Here is a 25,000-nt window from a genome sequence, read left to right on the forward strand (position 1 = left end):
AAACTGCTCGTGTTTATTTGACAGTTTAAGCTACATAAATTAAGTCATTATTCATCACACTTTCAAGAAAAAATTCAATGATATTCATGTTTATCTACAATTTTATTAAATCACAATAACTTCGAAATTTTACTTTAAAGACGGTCGGGCTCGTCCGGGATTTGAACCCGGGACCTCTACCACCCTAAGCGAAAATCATACCCCTAGACCAACGAGCCACTTCTTTAAACTGCTCGTGTTTATTTGACAGTTTAAGCTACATAAATTAAGTTATTATTCATCACACTTTCAAGAAAAAATTCAATAATATTCATGTTTATCTACAATTTTATTAAATCATAATCATTGGAAATTTTACTTAAAAGACGGTTGGGCTCGTCTGGGATTTGAACACGGGACCTCTCGCACCCTAAGCGAAAATCATACCCCTAGACCAACGAGCCACTTCTTTAAACTGCTCGTGTTTATTTGACAGTTTAAGCTACATAAATTAAGTCATTATTCATCACACTTTCAAGAAAAATTTCAATAATATTCATGTTTATCTACAATTTTATTAAATCATAATCATTAAGACGATTAAAAGACGGTCGGGCTCGTCCGGGATTTGAACCCGGGACCTCCCGCACCCTAAGCGAAAATCATACCCCTAGACCAACGAGCCACTTCTTTAAACTGCTCGTGTTTATTTGACAGTTTAAGCTACATAAATTAAGTCATTACTCATCACACTTTCAAGAAAAAATTCAATAATATTCATGTTTATCTACAATTTTATTAAATCAGAATCATTGGAAATTTTACTTAAAAGCCTGTCGGGCTCGTCCGGGATTTGACCCCGGGACCTTTCGCACCCTAAGCGAAAATCATACCCCTAGACCAACGAGCCACTTCTTTAAACTGCCCGTGTTTATTTGACCGTTTAAGCTACATAAATTAAGTCATTATTCATCACACTTTCAAGAAAAAATTCAATAATATTCATTTTTATCTACAATTTTATTAAATCATAATCATTAGAAATTTTACTTAAAAGACGGTCGGGCTCGTCCGGGATTTGAACCCGGGAACTCTCGCACCCTAAGCCAAAATCATACCCCTCGACCAACGTGCCACTTCTTTAAACAGCTCGTGTTTTTTTGACAGTTTAAGCTACATAAATTTAGTTATTATTCATCACACTTTCAAGAAAAAATTCAATAATATTCATGTTTATCTACAATTTTATAAAATCATAATTATTGGAAATTGTACTTAAAAGACGGTCGGGCTCGTGCGGGATTTGAACCCGGGACCTCTCACACCCTTAGTTAAAATCATACCCCTAGACCAAAGAGCCACTTCTTTAAACTGCCCTCGTTTAGTTGACAGTTTAAGCTACATAAATTAAGTCATTATTCATCACACTTTCAAGAAAAAATTCAATAATATTCACGTTTATCTACAATTTTATTAAATAATAATCATTGGAAATTTTACTTAAAAGACGGTTGGGCTCATCCGGGATTTGAACCCGGGACCTCTCGCACCCTAAGCGAAAATCATACCCCTAGACCAACGAGCCACTTCTTTAAACTGCTCGTGTTTATTTGACAGCTAAGCTACATAAATTAAGTCATTATTCATCACACTTTCAAGAAAAAATTCAATAATATTCATGTTTATCTACAATTTTATTAAATCATAATCACTTGGAAATTTTACTTAAAAGACGGTCGGGCTCGTCCGGGATTTGAACCCGGGACCTCTCGCACCCTAAGCGAAAATCATACCCCTAGACCAACGAGCCACTTCTTTAAACTGCTCGTGTTTATTTTACAGTTTAAGCTACATAAAGTAAGTCATTATTCATCACACTTTCAAGAAAAAATTCAATAATATTCATGTTTATCTACAATTTTATTAAATCATAATCATTGGAAATTTTACTTAAAAGACGGTCGGGCTTGTCCCGATTTAAACCGGGACCTCTCGCACCCTAAGCGAACATAATACCCCTAGACCAACGAGACACTTCTTTAAACTACTCGTGTTTATTTGACAGTTTAAGCTACATAAATTAAGTCATTACTCATCACACTTTCAAGAAAAAATTCAATAATATTCAGATTTATCTACAATTTTATTAAATCATAATAATTGGAAATTTTACTTAAAAGACGGTCGGGATCGTCCAGGATTTGAACCCGCGACCTCTCGAACCCTAAGCGAAAATCTTACCCCTAGACCAACGTTCCACTTCTTTAAACTGCTCGTGTTTATTTGACAGTTTAAGCTACATAAATTAAGTCATTATTCATCACACTTTCAAGAAAAAATTCAATGATATTCATGTTTATCTACAATTTTATTAAATCACAATAACTTCGAATTTTTACTTTAAAGACGGTCGGGCTCGTCCGGGATTTGAACCCGGGACCTCTACCACCCTAAGCGAAAATCATACCCCTAGACCAACGAGCCACTTCTTTAAACTGCTCGTGTTTATTTGACAGTTTAAGCTACATAAATTAAGTTATTATTCATCACACTTTCAAGAAAAAATTCAATAATATTCATGTTTATCTACAATTTTATTAAATCATAATCATTGGAAATTTTACTTAAAAGACGGTCGGGCTCGTCCGGGATTTGAACCCGGGACCTCTCGCACCCTAAGCCAAAATCATACCCCTCGACCAACGTGCCACTTCTTTAAACAGCTCGTGTTTTTTTGACAGTTTAAGCTACATAAATTAAGTCATTATTCATCACACTTTCAAGAAAAAATTCAATAATATTCACGTTTATCTACAATTTTATTAAATTATAATCATTGGAAATTTTACTTAAAAGACGGTCGGGCTTGTCCGTGATTTGAACCCGGGACCTCTCGCACCCTAAGCGAAAATCATACCCCTAGACCAACGAGCCACTTCTTTAAACTGCTCGTGTTTATTTGACAGTTTAAGCTACATAAATTAAGTCATTACTCATCACACTTTCAAGAAAAAATTCAATAATATTCATGTTTATCTACAATTTTATTAAATCATAATCATTGGACATTTTACTTAAAAGACGGTCGGGCTCGTCCGGTATTTGAACCCGGGACCTCTCGTACCCTAAGCGAAAATCATACCCCTAGACCACCGTGCCACTTCTTTAAACTGCTCGTGTTTATTTGACAGTTTAAGCTACATAAATTAAGTCATTATTCATCACACTGTCAAGAAAAAATTCAATAATATTCATGTTTATCTACAATTTTATAAAATCATAATTATTGGAAATTTTACTTAAAAGACGGTTGGGCTCGTGCGGGAGTTGAACCCGGGACCTCTCACACCCTTAGCGAAAATCATACCCCTAGACCAACGAGCCACTTCTTTAAACTGCTCTTGTTTAGTTGACAGTTTAAGCTACATAAATTAAGTCATTACTCATCACACTTTCAAGAAAAAATTCAATAATATTCATGTTTATCTACAATTTTATTAAATCATAATAATTGGAAATTTTACTTAAAAGACGGTCGGGATCGTCCAGGATTTGAACCCGCGACCTCTCGCACCCTAAGCGAAAATCTTACATCTAGACCAACGTTCCACTTCTTTAAACTGCTCGTGTTTATTTGACAGTTTAAGCTACATAAATTAGGTCATTATTCATCACACTTTCAAGAAAAAATTCAATGATATTCATGTTTATCTACAATTTTATTAAATCACAATAACTGCGAAATTTTACTTTAAAGACGGTCGGGCTCGTCCGGGATCTAACCCGGGACCTCTACCACCCTAAGCGCAAAATCATACCCCTAGACCAACGAGCCACTTCATTAAACTGCTCGTGTTTATTTTACAGTTTAAGCTACATAAATTAAGTTATTATTCATCACACTTTCAAGAAAAAATTCAATAATATTCATGTTTATCTACAATTTTATTAAATCATAATCATTGGAAATTTTACTTAAAAGACGGTCGGGCTCGTCCGGGATTTGAACCCGGGACCTCTCGCACCCTAAGCCAAAATCATACCCCTCGACCAACGTGCCACTTCTTTAAACAGCTCGTGTTTTTTTGACAGTTTAAGCTACATAAATTAAGTCATTATTCATCACACTTTCAAGAAAAAATTCAATAATATTCACGTTTATCTACAATTTTATTAAATTATAATCATTGGAAATTTTACTTAAAAGACGGTCGGGCTTGTCCGTGATTTGAACCCGGGAACTCTCGCACCCTAAGCGAAAATCATACCCCTAGACCAACGAGCCACTTCTTTAAACTGCTCGTGTTTATTTGACAGTTTAAGCTACATAAATTAAGTCATTACTCATCACACTTTCAAGAAAAAATTCAATAATATTCATGTTTATCTACAATTTTATTAAATCATAATCATTGGAAATGTTACTTAAAAGACGGTCGGGCTCGTCCGGGATTTGAACCCGGGACCTCTCGTACCCTAAGCGAAAATCATACCCCTAGACCAACGTGCCACTTCTTTAAACTGCTCGTGTTTATTTGACAGTTTAAGCTACATAAATTAAGTCATTATTCATCACACTGTCAAGAAAAAATTCAATAATATTCATGTTTATCTACAATTTTATAAAATCATAATTATTGGATATTTTACTTAAAAGACGGTCAGGCTCGTGCGGGATTTGAACCCGGGACCTCTCACACCCTTAGCGAAAATCATACCCCTAGACCAACGAGCCACTTCTTTAAACTGCTCTTGTTTAGTTGACAGTTTAAGCTACATAAATTAAGTCATTATTCATCACACTTTCAAGAAAAAATTCAATAATATTCACGTTTATCTACAATTTTATTAAATCATAATCATTGGAAATTTTACTTAAATGACGGTCGGGCTCGTCCGGGATTTGAACCCGGGACCTCTCGCACCCTAAGCGAAAATCATACCCCTAGACCAACGAGCCACTTCTTTAAACTGCTCGTGTTTATTTGACAGCTAAGCTACATAAATTAAGTCATTACTCATCACACTTTCAAGAAAAAATTCAATAATATTCATGTTTATCTACAATTTTATTAAATCATAATCATTGTAAATTTTACTTAAAAGACGGTCGGGCTCGTCCGGGATTTGAACCGGGGACCTCTCGCACCCTAAGCGAAAATCATACCCCTAGACCAACGAGCCACTTCTTAAGACTGCTCGTGTTTATTTGACAGTTTAAGCTACATAAATTAAGTCATTACTCATCACACTTTCAAGAAAAAATTCAATAATATTCATGTTTATCTACAATTTTATTAAATCATAATCATTGGAAATTTTACTTAAAAGACGGTCGGGCTCGTCCGGGATTTGAACCCGGGACCTCTCGCACCCTAAGCGAAAATCATACCCCTAGACCAGCGAGCCACTTCTTTAAACTGCCTATGTTTATTTGACAGTTTAAGCTACATAAATTAAGTCATTACTCATCACACTTTCAAGAAAAAATTCAATAATATTCATGTTTATCTACAATTTTATTAAATCATAATCATTGGAAATTTTACTTAAAAGACGGTCGGGCTCGTGCGGGATTTGAACCCGGGACCTCTCGCACCCTAAGCGAATATCATACCCCTAGACCAACGTGCCACTTCTTTAAACTGCTCGTGCTTATTTGACAGTTTAAGCTACATAAATTAAGTCATTATTCATCACACTTTCAAGAAAAAATTCAATAATATTCATGTTTATCTACAATTTTATTAAATCATAATCATTGGAAATTTTACTTAAAAGACGGTCGCTCGCGTGCGGGATTTGAACCCGGGACCTCTCGCACCCTAAGCGAAAATCATACCCCTAGACCAACGAGCCACTTCTTTAAACTGCTCGTGTTTATATGACAGTTTAAGCTACATAAATTAAGTCATTACTCATCACACTTTCAAGAAAAAATTCAATAATATTCATGTTTATCTACAATTTTATTAAATCATAATTATTGGAAATTTTACTTAAAAGACGGTCGGGCTCGTGCGGGATTTGAACCCGGGACCTCGCGCACCCTAAGCGAAAATCATACCCCTAGACCAACGGGCCACTTCTTCAAACTGCCCATGTTTATTTGACAGTTTATCTACATAAATTAAGTCATTATTCATCATACTTTCAAGAAAAAATTCAATAATATTCATGTTTATCTACAATTTTATTAAATCATAATCATTGGAAATTTTACTTAAAAGACGGTCGGGCTCGTCCGGGATTTGAACACGGGACCTCTCGCACCCTAAGCGAAAATCATACCCCTAGACCAACGAGCCACTTCTTAAAACTGCTCGTGTTTATTTGACAGTTTAAGCTACATAAATTAAGTCATTACTCATCACACTTTCAAGAAAAAATTCAATAATATTCATGTTTATCTACAATTTTATTAAATACTAATCATTGGAAATTTTACTTAAAAGACGGTCGGGCTTGTCCGGGATGTGAACCGGGGAACTCTCGAACCCTTAGCGAAAATTGTACACCTAGACCAACGTGCCACTTCTTTAAACTGCTCGTGTTTATTTGACACTTTAAGCTACATAAATTAAGTCATTATTCATCACACTTTCAAGAAAAAATTCAATAATATTCATGTTTATCTACAATTTTATAAAATCATTATTATTGGAAATTTTACTTAAAAGACGGTCGGGCTCGTGCGGGATTTGAACCCGGGACCTCGCGCACCCTAAGCGAAAATCATACCCCTAGACCAACGAGCCACTTCTCTAAACTGCTCGTGTTTATTTGACAGTGTATGCTACATAAATTAAGTCATTATTCATCACACTTTCAAGAAAAAATTCAATAATATTCATGTTTATCTACAATTTTATTAAATCATAATCATTGGAAATTTTACTTAAAAGACGGTCGGGCTCGTGCGGGATTTGAACCCGGGACCTCTCGCACCCTAAGCGAAAATCATACCCCTAGACCAACGTGCCACTTCTTTAAACTGCTCGTGCTTATTTGACAGTTTAAGCTACATAAATTAAGTCATTATTCATCACACTTTCAAGAAAAAATTCAATAATATTCATGTTTATCTACAATTTTATTAAATCATAATCATTGGAAATTTTACTTAAAAGACGGTCGCTCTCGTGCGGGATTTGAACCCGGGACCTCTCGTACCCTAAGCGAAAATCATACCCCTAGACCAACGAGCCACTTCTTTAAACTGCTCGTGTTTATATGACAGTTTAAGCTACATAAATTAAGTCATTACTCATCACACTTTCAAGAAAAAATTCAATAATATTCATGTTTATCTACAATTTTATTAAATCATAATCATTGGAAATTTTACTTAAAAGACGGTAGGGCTCGTGCGGGATTTGAACCCGGGACCTCGCGCACCCTAAGCGAAAATCATACCCCTAGACCAACGGGCCACTTCTTCAAACTGCCCATGTTTATTTGACAGTTTAAGCTACATAAATTAAGTCATTACTCATCACACTTTCAAGAAATATTCAATAATATTCATGTTTATCTACAATTTTATTAAATCATAATCATTGGAAATTTTACTTAAAAGACGGTCGGGCTCGTGCGGGATTTGAACCCGGGACCTCTCGTACCCTAAGCGAAAATCATACCCCTAGACCAACGTGCCACTTCTTTATACTGCTCGTGCTTATTTGACAGTTTAAGCTACATAAATTAAGTCATTATTCATCACACTTTCAAGAAACAATTCAATAATATTCATGTTTATCTACAATTTTATTAAATCATAATCATTGGAAATTTTACTTAAAAGACGGTCGGGCTCGTGCGGGATTTGAACCCGGGACCTCTCGCACCCTAAGCGAAAATCATACCCCTAGACCAACGAGCCACTTCTTTAAACTGCTCGTGTTTATTTGACACTTTAAGCTACAAAAATTAAGTCATTACTCATCACACTTTCTAAAAAAATTCAATAATATTCATGCTTATCTACAATTTTATGAAATCATAATCATTGGAAATTTTACTTAAAAGACGGTCGGGCTAGTCCGGGATTTGAACCCGGGACCTCTCGCACCCTAAGCGAAAATCATACCCCTAGACCAACGAGCCACTTCTTTAAACTGCTCGTGTTTATTTGACAGTTTAAGCTACATAAATTAAGTCATTACTCATCACACTTTCAAGAAAAAATTCAATAATATTCATGTTTATCTACAATTTTATAAAATCATAATCATTGGAAATTTTACTTAAAAGACGGTCGGGCTCGTCCGGGATTTGAACCCGGGACCTCTCGCACCCTAAGCGAAAATTACCCCTAGACCAACGAGCCACTTCTTTAAACTGCTCGTGTTTATTTGACAGTTTAAGCTACGTAAATTAAGTCATTATTCATCACACTTTCAAGAAACAATTCAATAATATTCATGTTTATCTACAATTTTATTAAATCATAATCATTGGAAATTTTACTTAAAAGACGGTCGGGCTCGTGCGGGATTTGAACCCGGGACCTCTCGCACCCTAAGCGAAAATCACACCCCTAGACCAACGTGCCACTTCTTTAAACTGCTCGTGCTTATTTGACAGTTTAAGCTACATAAATTAAGTCATTATTCATCACACTTTCAAGAAAAAATTCAATAATATTCATGTTTATCTACAATTTTATTAAATCATAATCATTGGAAATTTTACTTAAAAGACGGTCGGGCTCGTGCGGGATCTGAACCCGGGACCTCTCGCACCCTAAGCGAAAATCATACGCCTAGACCAACCAGCCACTTCTTTAAACTGCTCGTGTTTATTTGACAGTTTAAGCTACATAAATTAAGTCATTATTCATCACACTTTCAAGAAACAATTCCATAATATTCATGTTTATCTACAATTTTATTAAATCATAATCATTGGAAATTTTACTTAAAAGACGGTCGGGCTCGTGCGGGATTTGAACCCGGGACCTCTCGCACCCTAAGCGAAAATCATACCCCTAGACCAACGAGCCACTTCTTTAAACGGCTCGTGTTTATTTGACACTTTAAGCTACAAAAATTAAGTCATTACTCATCACACTATCTAAAAAAATTCAATAATATTCATGTTTATCTACAATTTTATTAAATCATAATCATTGGAAATTTTACTTAAAAGACGGTCGGGCTAGTCCGGGATTTGAACCCGGGACCTCTCGCACCCTAAGCGAAAATCATACCCCTAGACCAACGAGCCACTTCTTTAAACTGCTCGTGTTTGTTTGACAGTTTAAGCTACATAAATTAAGTCATTACTCATCACACTTTCAAGAAAAAATTCAATAATATTCATGTTTATCTACAATTTAATAAAATCATAATCATTGGAAATTTTACTTAAAAGACGGTCGGGCTCGTCCGGGATTTGAACCCGGGACCTCTCGCACCCTAAGCGAAAATCATACCCCTAGACCAACGAGCCACTTCTTTAAACTGCCCATCTTTATTTGACAGTTTAAGCTACATAAAGTAAGTCATTATTCATCACACTTTCAAGAAACAATTCAATAATATTCATGTTTATCTCCAATTTTATAAAATCATAATTTTTGGAAATTTTACTTAAAAGACGGTCGGGCTCGTCCGGGATTTGAACCCGGGACCTCTCGCACCCTAAGCGAAAATCATACCCCTAGACCAACGAGCAACTTCTTTAAACTGCTCGTGTTTATTTGACAGTTTAAGCTACATAAATTAAGTCATTATTCATCACACTTTCAAGAAAAAATTCAATAATATTCATGTTTATCTACAATTTTATTAAATCATAATCATTGGAAATTTTACTTAAAACACGGTCGGGCTCGTCCGGGATTTGAACCCGGGACCTCTCGGACCCTAAGCGAAAATCATACCCCTAGACCAACGAGCCACTTCTTTAAACTGCTCGTGTTTATTTGACAGTTTAAGCTACATAAATAAGTCATTATTCATCACACTTTCAAGAAAAAATTCAATAATATTCATGTTTATCTACAATTTTATGAAATCATAATTTTTGGAAATTTTACTTAAAAGACGGTCGGGCTCGTCCGGGATTTGAACCCGGGACCTCTCGCACCCTAAGCGAAAATCATACCCCTAGACCAACGAGCCACTTCTTTAAACTGCTCGTGTTTATTTGACAGTTTAAGCTACATAAATTAAGTCATTACTCATCATACTTTCAAGAAAAAATTCAATAATATTCACGTTTATCTACAATTTTATTAAATCATAATCATTGGAAATTTTACTTAAAAGACTGTCGGGCTCGTCCGGGATTTGAACCCGGGACCTCTCGCACCCTAAGCGAAAAGCATACCCCTAGACCAACGAGCCCCTTCTTTAAACTGCTCGTGTTTATTTGACAGTTTAAGCTACATAAAGTAAGTCATTATTCATCACACTTTCAAGAAAAAATTCAATAATATTCATGTTTATCTACAATTTTATAAAATCATAATTATTGGAAATTTTACTTAAAAGACGGTCGGGCTCGTCTGGGATTTGAACACGGGACCTCTCGCACCCTAAGCGAAAATCATACCCCTAGACCAACGAGCCACTTCTTTAAACTGCTCGTGTTTATTTGACAGTTTAAGCTACATAAATTAAGTCATTACTCATCACACTTTCAAGAAAAAATTCAATAATATTCATGTTTATCTACAATTTTATAAAATCATAATCATTGGAAATTTTACTTAAAAGACGGTCGGGCTCGTCCGGGATTTGAACCCGGGACCTCTCGCACCCTAAGCGAAAATTATACCCCTAGACCAACGAGCCACTTCTTTAAACTGCCCATCTTTATTTGACAGTTTAAGCTACATACATTAAGTCATTATTCATCACACTTTCAAAAAAAAATTCAATAATATTCATGTTTATCTACAATTTTATTAAATCATAATCATTGGAAATTTTACTTAAAAGACGGTCGGGCTCATCACGGATTTTAACCCGGGACCTCTCGCACCCTAAGCGAAAATCATACCCCTTGACCAACGAGCCACTTCTTTAAACTGCTCGTGTTTATTTGACAGTTTAAGCTACATAAAGTAAGTAATTATTCATCACACTTTCAAGAAAAAATTCAATAATATTCATGTTTATCTACAATTTTATAAGATCATAATCATTGGAAATTTTACTTAAAAGACGGTCGGGCTCATCCGGGATTTGAACCCGGGACCTCTCGCACCCTAAGCGAAAATCATACCCCTAGACCAACGAGCCACTTCTTTAAACTGCTCGTGTTTATTTGACAGTTTAAGCTACATAAATTAAGTCATTACTCATCACACTTTCAAGAAAAAATTCAATAATATTCACGTTTATCTACAATTTTATTAAATCATAATCATTGGAAATTTTACTTAAAAGACGGTCGGGCTCGTCCGGGATTTGAACCCGGGACCTCTCGCACCCTAAGCGAAAATCATACCCCTAGACCAACGAGCCACTTCTTTAAACTGCTCGTGTTTATTTGACAGTTTAAGCTACATAAATTAAGTCATTACTCATCACACTTTCAAGAAAAAATTCAATAATATTCATGTTTATCTACAATTTTATTAAATCATAATCATTGGAAATTTTACTTAAAAGACGGTCGGGCTCGTCCGGGATTTGAACCCGGGACCTCGCGCACCCTAAGCGAAAATCATACCCCTAGACCAACGAGCCACTTCTTTAAACTGCCCATCTTTGTTTGACAGTTTAAGCTACATAAATTAAGTCATTATTCATCACACTTTCAAGAAAAAATTCAATAATATTCATGTTTATCTACAATTTTATTAAATCATAATCATTGGAAATTTTACTTAAAAGACGGTCGGGCTCATCCGGGATTTGAACCCGGGACCTCTCGCACCCTAAGCGAAAATTACCCCTAGACCAACGAGCCACTTCCTTAAACTGCTCGTGTTTATTTGACAGTTTAAGCTACGTAAATTAAGTCATTATTCATCACACTTTCAAGAAACAATTCAATAATATTCATGTTTATCTACAATTTTATTAAATCATAATCATTGGAAATTTTACTTAAAAGACGGTCGGGCTCGTGCGGGATTTGAACCCGGGACCTCTCGCACCCTAAGCGAAAATCACACCCCTAGACCAACGTGCCACTTCTTTAAACTGCTCGTGCTTATTTGACAGTTTAAGCTACATAAATTAAGTCATTATTCATCACACTTTCAAGAAAAAATTCAATAATATTCATGTTTATCTACAATTTTATTAAATCATAATCATTGGAAATTTTACTTAAAAGACGGTCGGGCTCGTGCGGGATCTGAACCCGGGACCTCTCGCACCCTAAGCGAAAATCATACGCCTAGACCAACCAGCCACTTCTTTAAACTGCTCGTGTTTATTTGACAGTTTAAGCTACATAAATTAAGTCATTATTCATCACACTATCTAAAAAAATTCAATAATATTCATGTTTATCTACAATTTTATTAAATCATAATCATTGGAAATTTTACTTAAAAGACGGTCGGGCTAGTCCGGGATTTGAACCCGGGACCTCTCGCACCCTAAGCGAAAATCATACCCCTAGACCAACGAGCCACTTCTTTAAACTGCTCGTGTTTGTTTGACAGTTTAAGCTACATAAATTAAGTCATTACTCATCACACTTTCAAGAAAAAATTCAATAATATTCATGTTTATCTACAATTTAATAAAATCATAATCATTGGAAATTTTACTTAAAAGACGGTCGGGCTCGTCCGGGATTTGAACCCGGGACCTCTCGCACCCTAAGCGAAAATCATACCCCTAGACCAACGAGCCACTTCTTTAAACTGCCCATCTTTATTTGACAGTTTAAGCTACATAAAGTAAGTCATTATTCATCACACTTTCAAGAAACAATTCAATAATATTCATGTTTATCTCCAATTTTATAAAATCATAATTTTTGGAAATTTTACTTAAAAGACGGTCGGGCTCGTCCGGGATTTGAACCCGGGACCTCTCGCACCCTAAGCGAAAATCATACCCCTAGACCAACGAGCAACTTCTTTAAACTGCTCGTGTTTATTTGACAGTTTAAGCTACATAAATTAAGTCATTATTCATCACACTTTCAAGAAAAAATTCAATAATATTCATGTTTATCTACAATTTTATTAAATCATAATCATTGGAAATTTTACTTAAAAGACGGTCGGGCTCGTCCGGGATTTGAACCCGGGACCTCTCGGACCCTAAGCGAAAATCATACCCCTAGACCAACGAGCCACTTCTTTAAACTGCTCGTGTTTATTTGACAGTTTAAGCTACATAAATAAGTCATTATTCATCACACTTTCAAGAAAAAATTCAATAATATTCATGTTTATCTACAATTTTATTAAATCATAATTTTTGGAAATTTTACTTAAAAGACGGTCGGGCTCGTCCGGGATTTGAACCCGGGACCTCTCGCACCCTAAGCGAAAATCATACCCCTAGACCAACGAGCCACTTCTTTAAACTGCTCGTGTTTATTTGACAGTTTAAGCTACATAAATTAAGTCATTACTCATCATACTTTCAAGAAAAAATTCAATAATATTCACGTTTATCTACAATTTTATTAAATCATAATCATTGGAAATTTTACTTAAAAGACTGTCGGGCTCGTCCGGGATTTGAACCCGGGACCTCTCGCACCCTAAGCGAAAAGCATACCCCTAGACCAACGAGCCCCTTCTTTAAACTGCTCGTGTTTATTTGACAGTTTAAGCTACATAAAGTAAGTCATTATTCATCACACTTTCAAGAAAAAATTCAATAATATTCATGTTTATCTACAATTTTATAAAATCATAATTATTGGAAATTTTACTTAAAAGACGGTCGGGCTCGTCTGGGATTTGAACACGGGACCTCTCGCACCCTAAGCGAAAATCATACCCCTAGACCAACGAGCCACTTCTTTAAACTGCTCGTGTTTATTTGACAGTTTAAGCTACATAAATTAAGTCATTACTCATCACACTTTCAAGAAAAAATTCAATAATATTCATGTTTATCTACAATTTTATAAAATCATAATCATTGGAAATTTTACTTAAAAGACGGTCGGGCTCGTCCGGGATTTGAACCCGGGACCTCTCGCACCCTAAGCGAAAATTATACCCCTAGACCAACGAGCCACTTCTTTAAACTGCCCATCTTTATTTGACAGTTTAAGCTACATACATTAAGTCATTATTCATCACACTTTCAAAAAAAAATTCAATAATATTCATGTTTATCTACAATTTTATTAAATCATAATCATTGGAAATTTTACTTAAAAGACGGTCGGGCTCATCACGGATTTTAACCCGGGACCTCTCGCACCCTAAGCGAAAATCATACCCCTAGACCAACGAGCCACTTCTTTAAACTGCTCGTGTTTATTTGACAGTTTAAGCTACATAAAGTAAGTAATTATTCATCACACTTTCAAGAAAAAATTCAATAATATTCATGTTTATCTACAATTTTATAAAATCATAATCATTGGAAATTTTACTTAAAAGACGGTCGGGCTCATCCGGGATTTGAACCCGGGACCTCTCGCACCCTAAGCGAAAATCATACCCCTAGTCCAACGAGCCACTTCTTTAAACTGCTCGTGTTTATTTGACAGTTTAAGCTACATAAATTAAGTCATTACTCATCACACTTTCAAGAAAAAATTCAATAATATTCACGTTTATCTACAATTTTATTAAATCATAATCATTGGAAATTTTACTTAAAAGACGGTCGGGCTCGTCCGGGATTTGAACCCGGGACCTCTCGCACCCTAAGCGAAAATCATACCCCTAGACCAACGAGCCACTTCTTTAAACTGCTCGTGTTTATTTGACAGTTTAAGCTACATAAATTAAGTCATTACTCATCACACTTTCAAGAAAAAATTCAATAATATTCATGTTTATCTACAATTTTATTAAATCATAATCATTGGAAATTTTACTTAAAAGACGGTCGGGCTCGTCCGGGATTTGAACCCGGGACCTCGCGCACCCTAAGCGAAAATCATACCCCTAGACCAACGAGCCACTTCTTTAAACTGCCCATCTTTGTTTGACAGTTTAAGCTACATAAATTAAGTCATTATTCATCACACTTTCAAGAAAAAATTCAATAATATTCATGTTTATCTACAATTTTATTAAATCATAATCATTGGAAATTTTACTTAAAAGACGGTCGGGCTCATCCGGGATTTGAACCCGGGACCTCTCGCACCCTAAGCGAAAAATCATACCCCTAGACAAACGAGCCACTTCTTTAAACTGCTCGTGTTTATTTGACAGTTTAAGCTACATAAATTAAGTCATTACTCATCACACTTTCAAGAAAAAATTCAATAATATTCACGTTTATCTACAATTTTATTAAATCATAATCATTGGAAATTTTACTTAAAAGACGGTCGGGCTCGTCCGGGATTTGAACCCGGGACCTCTCGCACCCTAAGCGAAAATCATACCCCTAGACCAACGAGCCACTTCTTTAAACTGCTAGTGTTTGTTTGACAGTTTAAGCTACATAAATTAAGTCATTACTCATCACACTTTCAAGAAAAAATTCAATAATATTCATGTTTATCTACAATTTTATTAAATCATAATCATTGGAAATTTTACTTAAAAGACGGTCGGGCTCGTCCGGGATTTGAGCCCGGGACCTCTCGCACCCTAAGCGAAAAGCATAACCCTAGACCAACGAGCCACTTCTTTAAACTGCCCATCTTTATTTGACAGATTAAGCTACATAAATTAAGTCATTATTCATCATACTTTCAAGAAAAAATTCAATAATATTCATGTTTATCTACAATTTTATTAAATCATAATCATTGGAAATTTTACTTAAAAGACGGTGGGGCTCGTCCGGGATTTGAACCCGGGACCTCGCGCACCCTAAGCGAAAATCATACCCCTAGACCAACGAGCCACTTCTTTAAACTGGCCATCTTTGTTTGACAGTTTAAGCTACATAAATTAAGTCATTATTCATCACACTTTCAAGAAAAAATTCAATAATATTCATGTTTATCTACAATTTTATTAAATCATAATCATTCGAAATTTTACTTAAAAGACGGTCGGGCTCGTCCGGGATTTGAACCCGGGACCTCTCGCACCCTAAGCGAAAATCATACCCCTAGACCAACGATCCACTTCTTTAAACTGCTCGTGTTTATTTGACAGTTTAAGCTACATAAATTAAGTAATTAGTCATCACACTTTCAAGAAAAAATTCAATAATATTCATGTTTATCTACAATTTTATTAAATCATAATCATTGGAAATTTTACTTAAAAGACGGTCGGGCTCGTCACGGATTTGAACCCGGGACCTCTCGCACTCTAAGCGAAAATCATACCCCTAGACCAACGAGCCACTTCTTTAAACTGCCCGTGTTTATTTGACAGTTTAAGCTACATACATTAAGTCATTATTCATGACACTTTCAACAAAAAATTCAATAATATTCATGTTTATCTACAGTTTTATTAAATCATAATCATTGGAAATTTTACTTAAAAGACGGTCGGGCTCCTCCGGGATTTGAACCTGGGACCTCTCGCACCCTAAGCAAAATTCATACCCCTAGACCAACGCGCCACTTCTTTAAACTGCTCGTGTTTATTTGACAGTTTAAGCTACATAAATTAAGTCATTACTCATCACACTTTCAAGAAAAAATTCAATAATATTCATGTTTATCTACAATTTTATTAAATCATAATCATTGGAAATTTTACTTAAAAGACGGTCGGGCTCGTCCGGGATTTGAACCCGGGACCTCTCGCACCCTAAGCGAAAATCATACCCCTAGACCAACGAGCCACTTCTTTAAACTGCTCGTGTTTATTTGACAGTTTAAGCTACATAAATTAAGTCATTACTCATCACACTTTTAAGAAAAAATTCAATAATATTCATGTTTATCTACAATTTTATTAAATCATAATCATTGGAAATTTTACTTAAAAGACGGTCGGGCTCGTCCGGGATTTGAACCCGGGACGTCTCGTACCCTAAGCGAAAATCATACCCCTAGACCAACGAGCCACTTCTTTAAACTGCTCGTGTTTATTTGACTCTTTAAGCTACATAAATTAAGTCATTATTCATCACACTTTCAAGAAAAAATTCAATAATATTCATGTTTATCTACAATTTTATTAAATCATAATCATTGGAAATTTTACTTAAAAGACGGTCGGGCTCGTCCGGGATTTGAACCCGGGACCTCTCGCACCCTAAGCAAACATCATACCCCTAGACCAACGAGCCACTTCTTTAAACTGCTCGTGTTTATTTGACAGTTTAAGCTACATAAATTAAGTCATTACTCATCACACTTTCAAGAAAAAATTCAATAATATTCATGTTTATCTCCAATTTTATTAAATCATAATCATTGGAAATTTTACTTAAAAGACGGTCGGGCTCGTCCGGGATTTGAACCCGGGACCTCCCGAACCCTAAGCGAAAATCATACCCCTAGACCAACGAGCCACTTCTTTAAACTGCCCGTGTTTCTTTGACAGTTTAAGCTACATAAATTAAGTCATTACTTATCACACTTTCAAGAAAAAATTCAATAATATTCATGTTTATCTACAATTTTATTAAATCATAATCATTGGAAATTTTACTTAAAAGACGGTCGGGCTCGTTCGGGATTTGAACCCGGGACCTCTCGCACCCTAAGCGAAAATCATACCCCTAGACCAACGAGCCACTTCTTTCAACTGCCCGTGTTTGTTTGACAGTTTAAGCTACATAAATTAAGTCATTACTCATCACACTTTCCAGAAAAAATTCAATCATATTCATGTTTATCTACAATTTTATTAAATCATAATCATTGGAAATTTTACTTAAAAGACGGTGGGGCTCGTCCGGGATTTGAACCTGGGACCTCTCGCACCGTAAGCGAAAATCATACCCCTAGACCAACGAGCCAGTTCTTTAAACAGCCAGTGTTTATTTGACAGTTTAAGCTACATAAATTAAGTCATTATTCATCACACTTTCCAGAAAAATTCAATAATATTCATGTTTATCTACAATTTTATAAAATCATAATCATTGGAAATTTTACTTAAAAGACGGTCGGGCTCGTCCGGGATTTGAACCCGGGACCTCTCGCACCCTAAGCGAAAATCATACCCCTAGACCAACGAGCCACTTCTTTAAACTGCCCGTCTTTATTTGACAGTTTAAGCTACATAAAGTAAGTCATTATTCATCACACTTTCAAGAAAAAATTCAATAATATTCATGTTTATCTACAATTTTATAAAATCATAATTATTGGAAATTTTACTTAAAAGACGGTGGGGCTCGTCCGGGATTTGAACCCGGGACCTCTCGCACCCTAAGCGAAAATTATACCCCTAGACCAACGAGCCACTTCTTTAAACTGCTCGTGTTTATTTGACAGTTTAAGCTACATAAATTAAGTCATTATTCATCACACTTTCAAGAAAAAATTCAATAATATTCATGTTTATCTACAATTTTATTAAATCATAATCATTGGAAATTTTACTTAAAAGACGGTTGGGCTCGTCCGGGATTTGAACCCGGGACCTCTCGTACCCTAAGCGAAAATCATACCCCTAGACAAACGAGCCACTTCTTTAAACTGCTCGTGTTTATTTGACAGTTTATGCTACATAAAGTAAGTCATTATTCATCACACTTTCAAGAAAAAATTCAATAATATTCATGTTTATCTACAATTTTATGAAATCATAATCAGTGGAAATTTTACTTAAAAGACGGTCGGGCTCGTGCGGGATTTGAACCCGGGACCTCTCGCACCCTAAGCGAAAATCACACCCCTAGACCAACGAGCCACTTCTTTAAACTGCCCATCTTTATTTGACTGTTTAAGCTACATAAATTAAGTCAGTATTAATCATACTTTCAAGAAAAAAATTCAATAATATTCATGTTTATCTACAATTTTATTAAATCATAATCATTGGAAATTTTACTTAAAAGACTGTCGGGCTCGTCCGGGATTTGAACCCGGGACCTCTCGCACCCTAAGCGAAAATCATACCCCTAGACCAACGAGCCACTTCTTTAAACTGCCAGTGTTTATTTGACAGTTTAAGCTACATAAATTAAGTCATTACTCATCACACTTTCAAGAAAAATTCAATAATATTCATGTTTATCTACAATTTTATAAAATCATAATCATTGGAAATTTTACTTAAAAGACGGTCGGGCTCGTCCGGGATTTGAACCCGGGACCTCCAGAACCCTAAGCGAAAATCATACCCCTAGACCAACGAGCCACTTCTTTAAACTGTCCGTGTTTCTTTGACAGTTTAAGCTACATAAATTAAGTCATTACTTATCACACTTTCAAGAAAAAATTCAATAATATTCATGTTTATCTACAATTTTATTAAATCATAATCATTGGAAATTTTACTTAAAAGACGGTCGGGCTCGTTCGGGATTTGAACCCGGGACCTCTCGCACCCTAAGCGAAAATCATACCCCTAGACTAACGAGCCACTTCTTTCAACTGCCCGTGTTTGTTTGACAGTTTAAGCTACATAAATAAAGTCATTACTCATCACACTTTCCAGAAAAAATTCAATAATATTCATGTTTATCTACAATTTTATTAAATCACAATCATTGGAAATTTTACTTAAAAGACGGTCGGGCTCCTCCGGGATTTGAACCTGGGACCTCTCGCATCGTAAGCGAAAATCATACCCCTAGACCAACGAGCCACTTCTTTAAACAGCCCGTGTTTATTTGACAGTTTAAGCTACATAAATTAAGTCATTATTCATCACACTTTCAAGAAAAAATTCAATAATATTCATGTTTATCTACAATTTTATTAAATCATAATCATTGGAAATTTTACTTAAAAGACGGTCGGGCTCGTCCGGGATTTGAACCCGGGACCTCTCGCACCCTAAGCGAAAATCATACCCCTAGACCAACGAGCCACTTCTTTAAACTGCTTGTGTTTATTTGACAGTTTAAGCTACATAAATTAAGTCATTATTCATCACACTTTCCAGAAAAATTCAATAATATTCATGTTTATCTACAATTTTATAAAATCATAATCATTGGAAATTTTACTTAAAAGACGGTCGGGCTCGTCCGGGATTTGAACCCGGGACCTCTCGCACCCTAAGCGAAAATCATACCCCTAGACCAACGAGCCACTTCTTTAAACTGCCCATCTTTATTTGACAGTTTAAGCTACATAAAGTAAGTCATTATTCATCACACTTTCAAGAAAAAATTCAATAATATTCATGTTTATCTCCAATTTTATAAAATCATAATTATTGGAAATTTTACTTAAAAGACGGTCGGGCTCGTCCGGGATTTGAACCCGGGACCTCTCGCACCCTAAGCGAAAATTATACCCCTAGACCAACGAGCCACTTCTTTAAACTGCTCGTGTTTATTTGACAGTTTAAGCTACATAAATTAAGTCATTATTCATCACACTTTCAAGAAAAATTTCAATAATATTCATGTTTATCTACAATTTTATTAAATCATAATCATTGGAAATTTTACTTAAAAGACGGTCGGGCTTGTCCGGGATTTGAACCCGGGACCTCTCGTACCCTAAGCGAAAATCATACCCCTAGACAAACGAGCCACTTCTTTAAACTGCTCGTGTTTATTTGACAGTTTAAGCTACATAAAGTAAGTCATTATTCATCACACTTTCAAGAAAAAATTCAATAATATTCATGTTTATCTACAATTTTATGAAATCATAATCATTGGAAATTTTACTTAAAAGACGGTCGGGCTCGTCCGGGATTTGAACCCGGGACCTCTCGCATCCTAAGCGAAAATCATACCCCTAGACCAACGAGCCACTTCTTTAAACTGCCCATCTTTATTTGACTGTTTAAGCTACATAAATTAAGTCAGTATTAATCATACTTTCAAGAAAAAATTCAATAATATTCATGTTTATTTACAATTTTATTAAATCATAATCATTGGAAATTTTACTTAAAAGACTGTCGGGCTCGTCCGGGATTTGAAAGCGGGACCTCTCGCACCCTAAGCGAAAATTATACCCCTAGACCAACGAGCCACTTCTTTAAACTGCTCGTGTTTATTTGACAGTTTAAGCTACATAAATTAAGTCATTATTCATCACACTTTCAAGAAAAAATTCAATAATATTCATGTTTATCTACAATTTGATAAAATCATAATCATTGGAAATTTTACTTAAAAGACGGTCGGGCTCGTCCGGGATTTGAACCCGGGACCTCCCGAACCCTAAGCGAAAATCATACCCCTAGACCAACGAGCCACTTCTTTAAACTGTCCGTGTTTCTTTGACAGTTTAAGCTACATAAATTAAGTCATTACTTATCACACTTTCAAGAAAAAATTCAATAATATTCATGTTTATCTACAATTTTATAAAATCATAATTACTGGAAATTTTACTTAAAAGACGGTCGGGCTCGTCCGGGATTTGAACCCGGGACCTCTCGCACCCTAAGCGAAAATTATACCCCTAGACCAACGAGCCACTTCTTTAAACTGCTCGTGTTTATTTGACAGTTTAAGCTACATAAATTAAGTCATTATTCATCACACTTTCAAGAAAAAATTCAATAATATTCATGTTTATCTACAATTTTATTAAATCATAATCATTGGAAATTTTACTTAAAAGACGGTCGGGCTCGTCCGGGATTTGAACCCGGGACCTCTCGTACCCTAAGCGAAAATCATACCCCTAGACAAACGAGCCACTTCTTTAAACTGCTCGTGTTTATTTGACAGTTTATGCTACATAAAGTAAGTCATTATTCATCACACTTTCAAGAAAAAATTCAATAATATTCATGTTTATCTACAATTTTATGAAATCATAATCAGTGGAAATTTTACTTAAAAGACGGTCGGGCTCGTCCGGGATTTGAACCCGGGACCTCTCGCACCCTAAGCGAAAATCACACCCCTAGACCAACGAGCCACTTCTTTAAACTGCCCATCTTTATTTGACTGTTTAAGCTACATAAATTAAGTCAGTATTAATCATACTTTCAAGAAAAAATTCAATAATATTCATGTTTATCTACAATTTTATTAAATCATAATCATTGGAAATTTTACTTAAAAGACTGTCGGGCTCGTCCGGGATTTGAACCCGGGACCTCTCGCACCCTAAGCGAAAATCATACCCCTAGACCAACGAGCCACTTCTTTAAACTCCCAGTGTTTATTTGACAGTTTAAGCTACATAAATTAAGTCATTACTCATCACACTTTCAAGAAAAATTCAATAATATTCATGTTTATCTACAATTTTATAAAATCATAATCATTGGAAATTTTACTTAAAAGACGGTCGGGCTCGTCCGGGATTTGAACCCGGGACCTCCAGAACCCTAAGCGAAAATCATACCCCTAGACCAACGAGCCACTTCTTTAAACTGTCCGTGTTTCTTTGACAGTTTAAGCTACATAAATTAAGTCATTACTTATCACACTTTCAAGAAAAAATTCAATAATATTCATGTTTATCTACAATTTTATTAAATCATAATCATTGGAAATTTTACTTAAAAGACGGTCGGGCTCGTTCGGGATTTGAACCCGGGACCTCTCGCACCCTAAGCGAAAATCATACCCCTAGAATAACGAGCCACTTCTTTCAACTGCCCGTGTTTGTTTGACAGTTTAAGCTACATAAATTAAGTCATTACTCATCACACTTTCCAGAAAAAATTCAATAATATTCATGTTTATCTACAATTTTATTAAATCACAATCATTGGAAATTTTACTTAAAAGACGGTCGGGCTCCTCCGGGATTTGAACCTGGGACCTCTCGCATCGTAAGCGAAAATCATACCCCTAGACCAACGAGCCACTTCTTTAAACAGCCCGTGTTTATTTACAGTTTAAGCTACATAAATTAAGTCATTATTCATCACACTTTCAAGAAAAAATTCAATAATATTCATGTTTATCTACAATTTTATTAAATCATAATCATTGGAAATTTTACTTAAAAGACGGTGGGGCTCGTCCGGGATTTGGACCCGGGACCTCTCGCACCCTAAGCGAAAATCATACCCCTAGACCAACGAGCCACTTCTTTCAACTGCTCGTGTTTATTTGACAGTTTAAGCTACATAAATTAAGTCATTATTCATCACACTTTCCAGAAAAATTCAATAATATTCATGTTTATCTACAATTTTATAAAATCATATTCATTGGAAATTTTACTTAAAAGACGGTCGGGCTCGTCCGGGATTAGAACCCGGGACCTCTCGCACCCTAAGCGAAAATCATACCCCTAGACCAACGAGCCACTTCTTTAAACTGCCCATCTTTATTTGACAGTTTAAGCTACATAAAGTAAGTCATTATTCATCACACTTTCAAGAAAAAATTCAATAATATTCATGTTTTTCTCCAATTTTATAAAATCATAATTATTGGAAATTTTACTTAAAAGACGGTCGGGCTCGTCCGGGATTTGAACCCGGGACCTCTCGCACCCTAAGCGAAAATTATACCCCTAGACCAACGAGCCACTTCTTTAAACTGCTCGTGTTTATTTGACAGTTTAAGCTACATAAATTAAGTCATTATTCATCACACTTTCCAGAAAAATTTCAATAATATTCATGTTTATCTACAATTTTATTAAATCATAATCATTGGAAATTTTACTTAAAAGACGGTCGGGCTCGTCCGGGATTTGAACCCGGGACCTCTCGTACCCTAAGCGAAAATCATACCCCTAGACAAACGAGCCACTTCTTTAAACTGCTCGTGTTTATTTGACAGTTTAAGCTACATAAAGTAAGTCATTATTCATCACTCTTTCAAGAAAAAATTCAATAATATTCATGTTTATCTACAATTTTATGAAATCATAATCATTGGAAATTTTACTTAAAAGACGGTCGGGCTCGTCCGGGATTTGAACCCGGGACCTCTCGCACCCTAAGCGAAAATCATACCCCTAGACCAACGAGCCACTTCTTTAAACTGCCCATCTTTATTTGACTGTTTAAGCTACATAAATTAAGTCAGTATTAATCATACTTTCAAGAAAAAATTCAATAATATTCATGTTTATTTACAATTTTATTAAATCATAATCATTGGAAATTTTACTTAAAAGACTGTCGGGCTTGTCTGGGATTTGAAAGCGGGACCTCTCGCACCCTAAGCGAAAATCATACCCCTAGACCAACGAGCCACTTCTTTAAACTGCCCGTGTTTATTTGACAGTTTAAGCTACATAAATTAAGTCATTACTCATCACACTTTCAAGAAAAATTCAATAATATTCATGTTTATCTACAATTTGATAAAATCATAATCATTGGAAATTTTACTTAAAAGACGGTCGGGCTCGTCCGGGATTTGAACCCGGGACCTCCCGAACCCTAAGCGAAAATCATACCCCTAGACCAACGAGCCACTTCTTTAAACTGTCCGTGTTTCTTTGACAGTTTAAGCTACATAAATTAAGTCATTACTTATCAGACTTTCAAGAAAAAATTCAATAATATTCATGTTTATCTACAATTTTATTAAATCATAATCATTGGAAATTTTACTTAAAAGACGGTCGGGCTCGTTCGGGATTTGAACCCGGGACCTCTCGCACCCTAAGCGAAAATCATACCCCTAGACCAACGAGCCACTTCTTTCAACTGCCCGTGTTTGTTTGACAGTTTAAGCTACATAAATTAAGTCATTACTCATCACACTTTCCAGAAAAAATTCAATAATATTCATGTTTATCTACAATTTTATTAAATCATAATCATTGGAAATTTTACTTAAAAGACGGTCGGGCTCCTCCGGGATTTGAACCTGGGACCTCTCGCACCGTAAGCGAAAATAATACCCCTAGACCAACCAGCCACTTCTTTAAACAGCCCGTGTTTATTTGACAATTTAAGCTACATAAATTAAGT

At 35.7% G+C, this 25,000-nt stretch overlaps 1 protein-coding gene and 62 non-coding genes across 67 annotated transcripts in view; all 63 read right to left on the minus strand.

Moving 5' to 3' along the window:
• The window catches only part of LOC145286152 (uncharacterized), a 484,368-nt gene that overhangs the window by 231,157 nt on the left and 228,211 nt on the right, over positions 1 to 25,000 (minus strand). The gene's annotated exons all lie outside the window — the stretch shown is intronic.
• Trnap-agg (transfer RNA proline (anticodon AGG)) lies at positions 593 to 664 on the minus strand. The gene has a single exon. It is a non-coding gene; the product is annotated as a tRNA-Pro (tRNA).
• Positions 818 to 889, minus strand: Trnap-agg (transfer RNA proline (anticodon AGG)). The gene has a single exon. It is a non-coding gene; the product is annotated as a tRNA-Pro (tRNA).
• Trnap-agg (transfer RNA proline (anticodon AGG)) lies at positions 1,493 to 1,564 on the minus strand. The gene has a single exon. It is a non-coding gene; the product is annotated as a tRNA-Pro (tRNA).
• Trnap-agg (transfer RNA proline (anticodon AGG)) lies at positions 1,718 to 1,789 on the minus strand. Its single transcript has one exon. It is a non-coding gene; the product is annotated as a tRNA-Pro (tRNA).
• Positions 4,868 to 4,939, minus strand: Trnap-agg (transfer RNA proline (anticodon AGG)). Its single transcript has one exon. It is a non-coding gene; the product is annotated as a tRNA-Pro (tRNA).
• Positions 5,092 to 5,163, minus strand: Trnap-agg (transfer RNA proline (anticodon AGG)). The gene has a single exon. It is a non-coding gene; the product is annotated as a tRNA-Pro (tRNA).
• On the minus strand, positions 5,317 to 5,388 carry Trnap-agg (transfer RNA proline (anticodon AGG)). The gene has a single exon. It is a non-coding gene; the product is annotated as a tRNA-Pro (tRNA).
• On the minus strand, positions 5,542 to 5,613 carry Trnap-agg (transfer RNA proline (anticodon AGG)). The gene has a single exon. It is a non-coding gene; the product is annotated as a tRNA-Pro (tRNA).
• Trnap-agg (transfer RNA proline (anticodon AGG)) lies at positions 6,216 to 6,287 on the minus strand. Its single transcript has one exon. It is a non-coding gene; the product is annotated as a tRNA-Pro (tRNA).
• On the minus strand, positions 6,666 to 6,737 carry Trnap-agg (transfer RNA proline (anticodon AGG)). Its single transcript has one exon. It is a non-coding gene; the product is annotated as a tRNA-Pro (tRNA).
• On the minus strand, positions 7,790 to 7,861 carry Trnap-agg (transfer RNA proline (anticodon AGG)). Its single transcript has one exon. It is a non-coding gene; the product is annotated as a tRNA-Pro (tRNA).
• On the minus strand, positions 8,014 to 8,085 carry Trnap-agg (transfer RNA proline (anticodon AGG)). The gene has a single exon. It is a non-coding gene; the product is annotated as a tRNA-Pro (tRNA).
• On the minus strand, positions 8,912 to 8,983 carry Trnap-agg (transfer RNA proline (anticodon AGG)). Its single transcript has one exon. It is a non-coding gene; the product is annotated as a tRNA-Pro (tRNA).
• Positions 9,136 to 9,207, minus strand: Trnap-agg (transfer RNA proline (anticodon AGG)). The gene has a single exon. It is a non-coding gene; the product is annotated as a tRNA-Pro (tRNA).
• On the minus strand, positions 9,361 to 9,432 carry Trnap-agg (transfer RNA proline (anticodon AGG)). Its single transcript has one exon. It is a non-coding gene; the product is annotated as a tRNA-Pro (tRNA).
• On the minus strand, positions 9,586 to 9,657 carry Trnap-agg (transfer RNA proline (anticodon AGG)). Its single transcript has one exon. It is a non-coding gene; the product is annotated as a tRNA-Pro (tRNA).
• Trnap-agg (transfer RNA proline (anticodon AGG)) lies at positions 9,811 to 9,882 on the minus strand. The gene has a single exon. It is a non-coding gene; the product is annotated as a tRNA-Pro (tRNA).
• On the minus strand, positions 10,035 to 10,106 carry Trnap-agg (transfer RNA proline (anticodon AGG)). Its single transcript has one exon. It is a non-coding gene; the product is annotated as a tRNA-Pro (tRNA).
• Positions 10,260 to 10,331, minus strand: Trnap-agg (transfer RNA proline (anticodon AGG)). Its single transcript has one exon. It is a non-coding gene; the product is annotated as a tRNA-Pro (tRNA).
• Trnap-agg (transfer RNA proline (anticodon AGG)) lies at positions 10,710 to 10,781 on the minus strand. The gene has a single exon. It is a non-coding gene; the product is annotated as a tRNA-Pro (tRNA).
• Positions 11,160 to 11,231, minus strand: Trnap-agg (transfer RNA proline (anticodon AGG)). The gene has a single exon. It is a non-coding gene; the product is annotated as a tRNA-Pro (tRNA).
• On the minus strand, positions 11,385 to 11,456 carry Trnap-agg (transfer RNA proline (anticodon AGG)). Its single transcript has one exon. It is a non-coding gene; the product is annotated as a tRNA-Pro (tRNA).
• On the minus strand, positions 11,610 to 11,681 carry Trnap-agg (transfer RNA proline (anticodon AGG)). Its single transcript has one exon. It is a non-coding gene; the product is annotated as a tRNA-Pro (tRNA).
• Trnap-agg (transfer RNA proline (anticodon AGG)) lies at positions 12,507 to 12,578 on the minus strand. Its single transcript has one exon. It is a non-coding gene; the product is annotated as a tRNA-Pro (tRNA).
• Trnap-agg (transfer RNA proline (anticodon AGG)) lies at positions 12,732 to 12,803 on the minus strand. Its single transcript has one exon. It is a non-coding gene; the product is annotated as a tRNA-Pro (tRNA).
• Trnap-agg (transfer RNA proline (anticodon AGG)) lies at positions 12,957 to 13,028 on the minus strand. The gene has a single exon. It is a non-coding gene; the product is annotated as a tRNA-Pro (tRNA).
• Trnap-agg (transfer RNA proline (anticodon AGG)) lies at positions 13,182 to 13,253 on the minus strand. Its single transcript has one exon. It is a non-coding gene; the product is annotated as a tRNA-Pro (tRNA).
• Trnap-agg (transfer RNA proline (anticodon AGG)) lies at positions 13,406 to 13,477 on the minus strand. The gene has a single exon. It is a non-coding gene; the product is annotated as a tRNA-Pro (tRNA).
• Positions 13,631 to 13,702, minus strand: Trnap-agg (transfer RNA proline (anticodon AGG)). Its single transcript has one exon. It is a non-coding gene; the product is annotated as a tRNA-Pro (tRNA).
• Positions 14,081 to 14,152, minus strand: Trnap-agg (transfer RNA proline (anticodon AGG)). Its single transcript has one exon. It is a non-coding gene; the product is annotated as a tRNA-Pro (tRNA).
• Trnap-agg (transfer RNA proline (anticodon AGG)) lies at positions 14,531 to 14,602 on the minus strand. The gene has a single exon. It is a non-coding gene; the product is annotated as a tRNA-Pro (tRNA).
• On the minus strand, positions 14,756 to 14,827 carry Trnap-agg (transfer RNA proline (anticodon AGG)). The gene has a single exon. It is a non-coding gene; the product is annotated as a tRNA-Pro (tRNA).
• Trnap-agg (transfer RNA proline (anticodon AGG)) lies at positions 14,981 to 15,052 on the minus strand. Its single transcript has one exon. It is a non-coding gene; the product is annotated as a tRNA-Pro (tRNA).
• On the minus strand, positions 15,432 to 15,503 carry Trnap-agg (transfer RNA proline (anticodon AGG)). Its single transcript has one exon. It is a non-coding gene; the product is annotated as a tRNA-Pro (tRNA).
• On the minus strand, positions 15,882 to 15,953 carry Trnap-agg (transfer RNA proline (anticodon AGG)). Its single transcript has one exon. It is a non-coding gene; the product is annotated as a tRNA-Pro (tRNA).
• Positions 16,107 to 16,178, minus strand: Trnap-agg (transfer RNA proline (anticodon AGG)). Its single transcript has one exon. It is a non-coding gene; the product is annotated as a tRNA-Pro (tRNA).
• Trnap-agg (transfer RNA proline (anticodon AGG)) lies at positions 16,782 to 16,853 on the minus strand. Its single transcript has one exon. It is a non-coding gene; the product is annotated as a tRNA-Pro (tRNA).
• On the minus strand, positions 17,007 to 17,078 carry Trnap-agg (transfer RNA proline (anticodon AGG)). Its single transcript has one exon. It is a non-coding gene; the product is annotated as a tRNA-Pro (tRNA).
• On the minus strand, positions 17,232 to 17,303 carry Trnap-agg (transfer RNA proline (anticodon AGG)). Its single transcript has one exon. It is a non-coding gene; the product is annotated as a tRNA-Pro (tRNA).
• Trnap-agg (transfer RNA proline (anticodon AGG)) lies at positions 17,457 to 17,528 on the minus strand. Its single transcript has one exon. It is a non-coding gene; the product is annotated as a tRNA-Pro (tRNA).
• Positions 17,682 to 17,753, minus strand: Trnap-agg (transfer RNA proline (anticodon AGG)). The gene has a single exon. It is a non-coding gene; the product is annotated as a tRNA-Pro (tRNA).
• Trnar-acg (transfer RNA arginine (anticodon ACG)) lies at positions 17,907 to 17,978 on the minus strand. Its single transcript has one exon. It is a non-coding gene; the product is annotated as a tRNA-Arg (tRNA).
• Trnap-agg (transfer RNA proline (anticodon AGG)) lies at positions 18,131 to 18,202 on the minus strand. The gene has a single exon. It is a non-coding gene; the product is annotated as a tRNA-Pro (tRNA).
• On the minus strand, positions 18,356 to 18,427 carry Trnap-agg (transfer RNA proline (anticodon AGG)). The gene has a single exon. It is a non-coding gene; the product is annotated as a tRNA-Pro (tRNA).
• Trnap-agg (transfer RNA proline (anticodon AGG)) lies at positions 19,032 to 19,103 on the minus strand. The gene has a single exon. It is a non-coding gene; the product is annotated as a tRNA-Pro (tRNA).
• Trnap-agg (transfer RNA proline (anticodon AGG)) lies at positions 19,481 to 19,552 on the minus strand. Its single transcript has one exon. It is a non-coding gene; the product is annotated as a tRNA-Pro (tRNA).
• On the minus strand, positions 19,706 to 19,777 carry Trnar-acg (transfer RNA arginine (anticodon ACG)). Its single transcript has one exon. It is a non-coding gene; the product is annotated as a tRNA-Arg (tRNA).
• Trnap-agg (transfer RNA proline (anticodon AGG)) lies at positions 19,931 to 20,002 on the minus strand. Its single transcript has one exon. It is a non-coding gene; the product is annotated as a tRNA-Pro (tRNA).
• Trnap-agg (transfer RNA proline (anticodon AGG)) lies at positions 20,155 to 20,226 on the minus strand. Its single transcript has one exon. It is a non-coding gene; the product is annotated as a tRNA-Pro (tRNA).
• Positions 20,380 to 20,451, minus strand: Trnap-agg (transfer RNA proline (anticodon AGG)). The gene has a single exon. It is a non-coding gene; the product is annotated as a tRNA-Pro (tRNA).
• Trnap-agg (transfer RNA proline (anticodon AGG)) lies at positions 20,830 to 20,901 on the minus strand. The gene has a single exon. It is a non-coding gene; the product is annotated as a tRNA-Pro (tRNA).
• Positions 21,280 to 21,351, minus strand: Trnap-agg (transfer RNA proline (anticodon AGG)). Its single transcript has one exon. It is a non-coding gene; the product is annotated as a tRNA-Pro (tRNA).
• Positions 21,505 to 21,576, minus strand: Trnap-agg (transfer RNA proline (anticodon AGG)). The gene has a single exon. It is a non-coding gene; the product is annotated as a tRNA-Pro (tRNA).
• Trnap-agg (transfer RNA proline (anticodon AGG)) lies at positions 21,955 to 22,026 on the minus strand. Its single transcript has one exon. It is a non-coding gene; the product is annotated as a tRNA-Pro (tRNA).
• On the minus strand, positions 22,180 to 22,251 carry Trnap-agg (transfer RNA proline (anticodon AGG)). The gene has a single exon. It is a non-coding gene; the product is annotated as a tRNA-Pro (tRNA).
• On the minus strand, positions 22,854 to 22,925 carry Trnar-acg (transfer RNA arginine (anticodon ACG)). Its single transcript has one exon. It is a non-coding gene; the product is annotated as a tRNA-Arg (tRNA).
• Trnap-agg (transfer RNA proline (anticodon AGG)) lies at positions 23,078 to 23,149 on the minus strand. Its single transcript has one exon. It is a non-coding gene; the product is annotated as a tRNA-Pro (tRNA).
• Positions 23,302 to 23,373, minus strand: Trnap-agg (transfer RNA proline (anticodon AGG)). Its single transcript has one exon. It is a non-coding gene; the product is annotated as a tRNA-Pro (tRNA).
• Positions 23,527 to 23,598, minus strand: Trnap-agg (transfer RNA proline (anticodon AGG)). Its single transcript has one exon. It is a non-coding gene; the product is annotated as a tRNA-Pro (tRNA).
• Trnap-agg (transfer RNA proline (anticodon AGG)) lies at positions 23,977 to 24,048 on the minus strand. Its single transcript has one exon. It is a non-coding gene; the product is annotated as a tRNA-Pro (tRNA).
• Positions 24,426 to 24,497, minus strand: Trnap-agg (transfer RNA proline (anticodon AGG)). The gene has a single exon. It is a non-coding gene; the product is annotated as a tRNA-Pro (tRNA).
• Positions 24,651 to 24,722, minus strand: Trnap-agg (transfer RNA proline (anticodon AGG)). Its single transcript has one exon. It is a non-coding gene; the product is annotated as a tRNA-Pro (tRNA).

The sequence above is a fragment of the Euprymna scolopes genome, chromosome 10, assembly GCF_053919585.1.
Source record: "Euprymna scolopes isolate OS-2025 chromosome 10, ASM5391958v1, whole genome shotgun sequence".
NCBI classification, from domain to species: Eukaryota; Metazoa; Mollusca; class Cephalopoda; order Sepiida; family Sepiolidae; genus Euprymna; species Euprymna scolopes.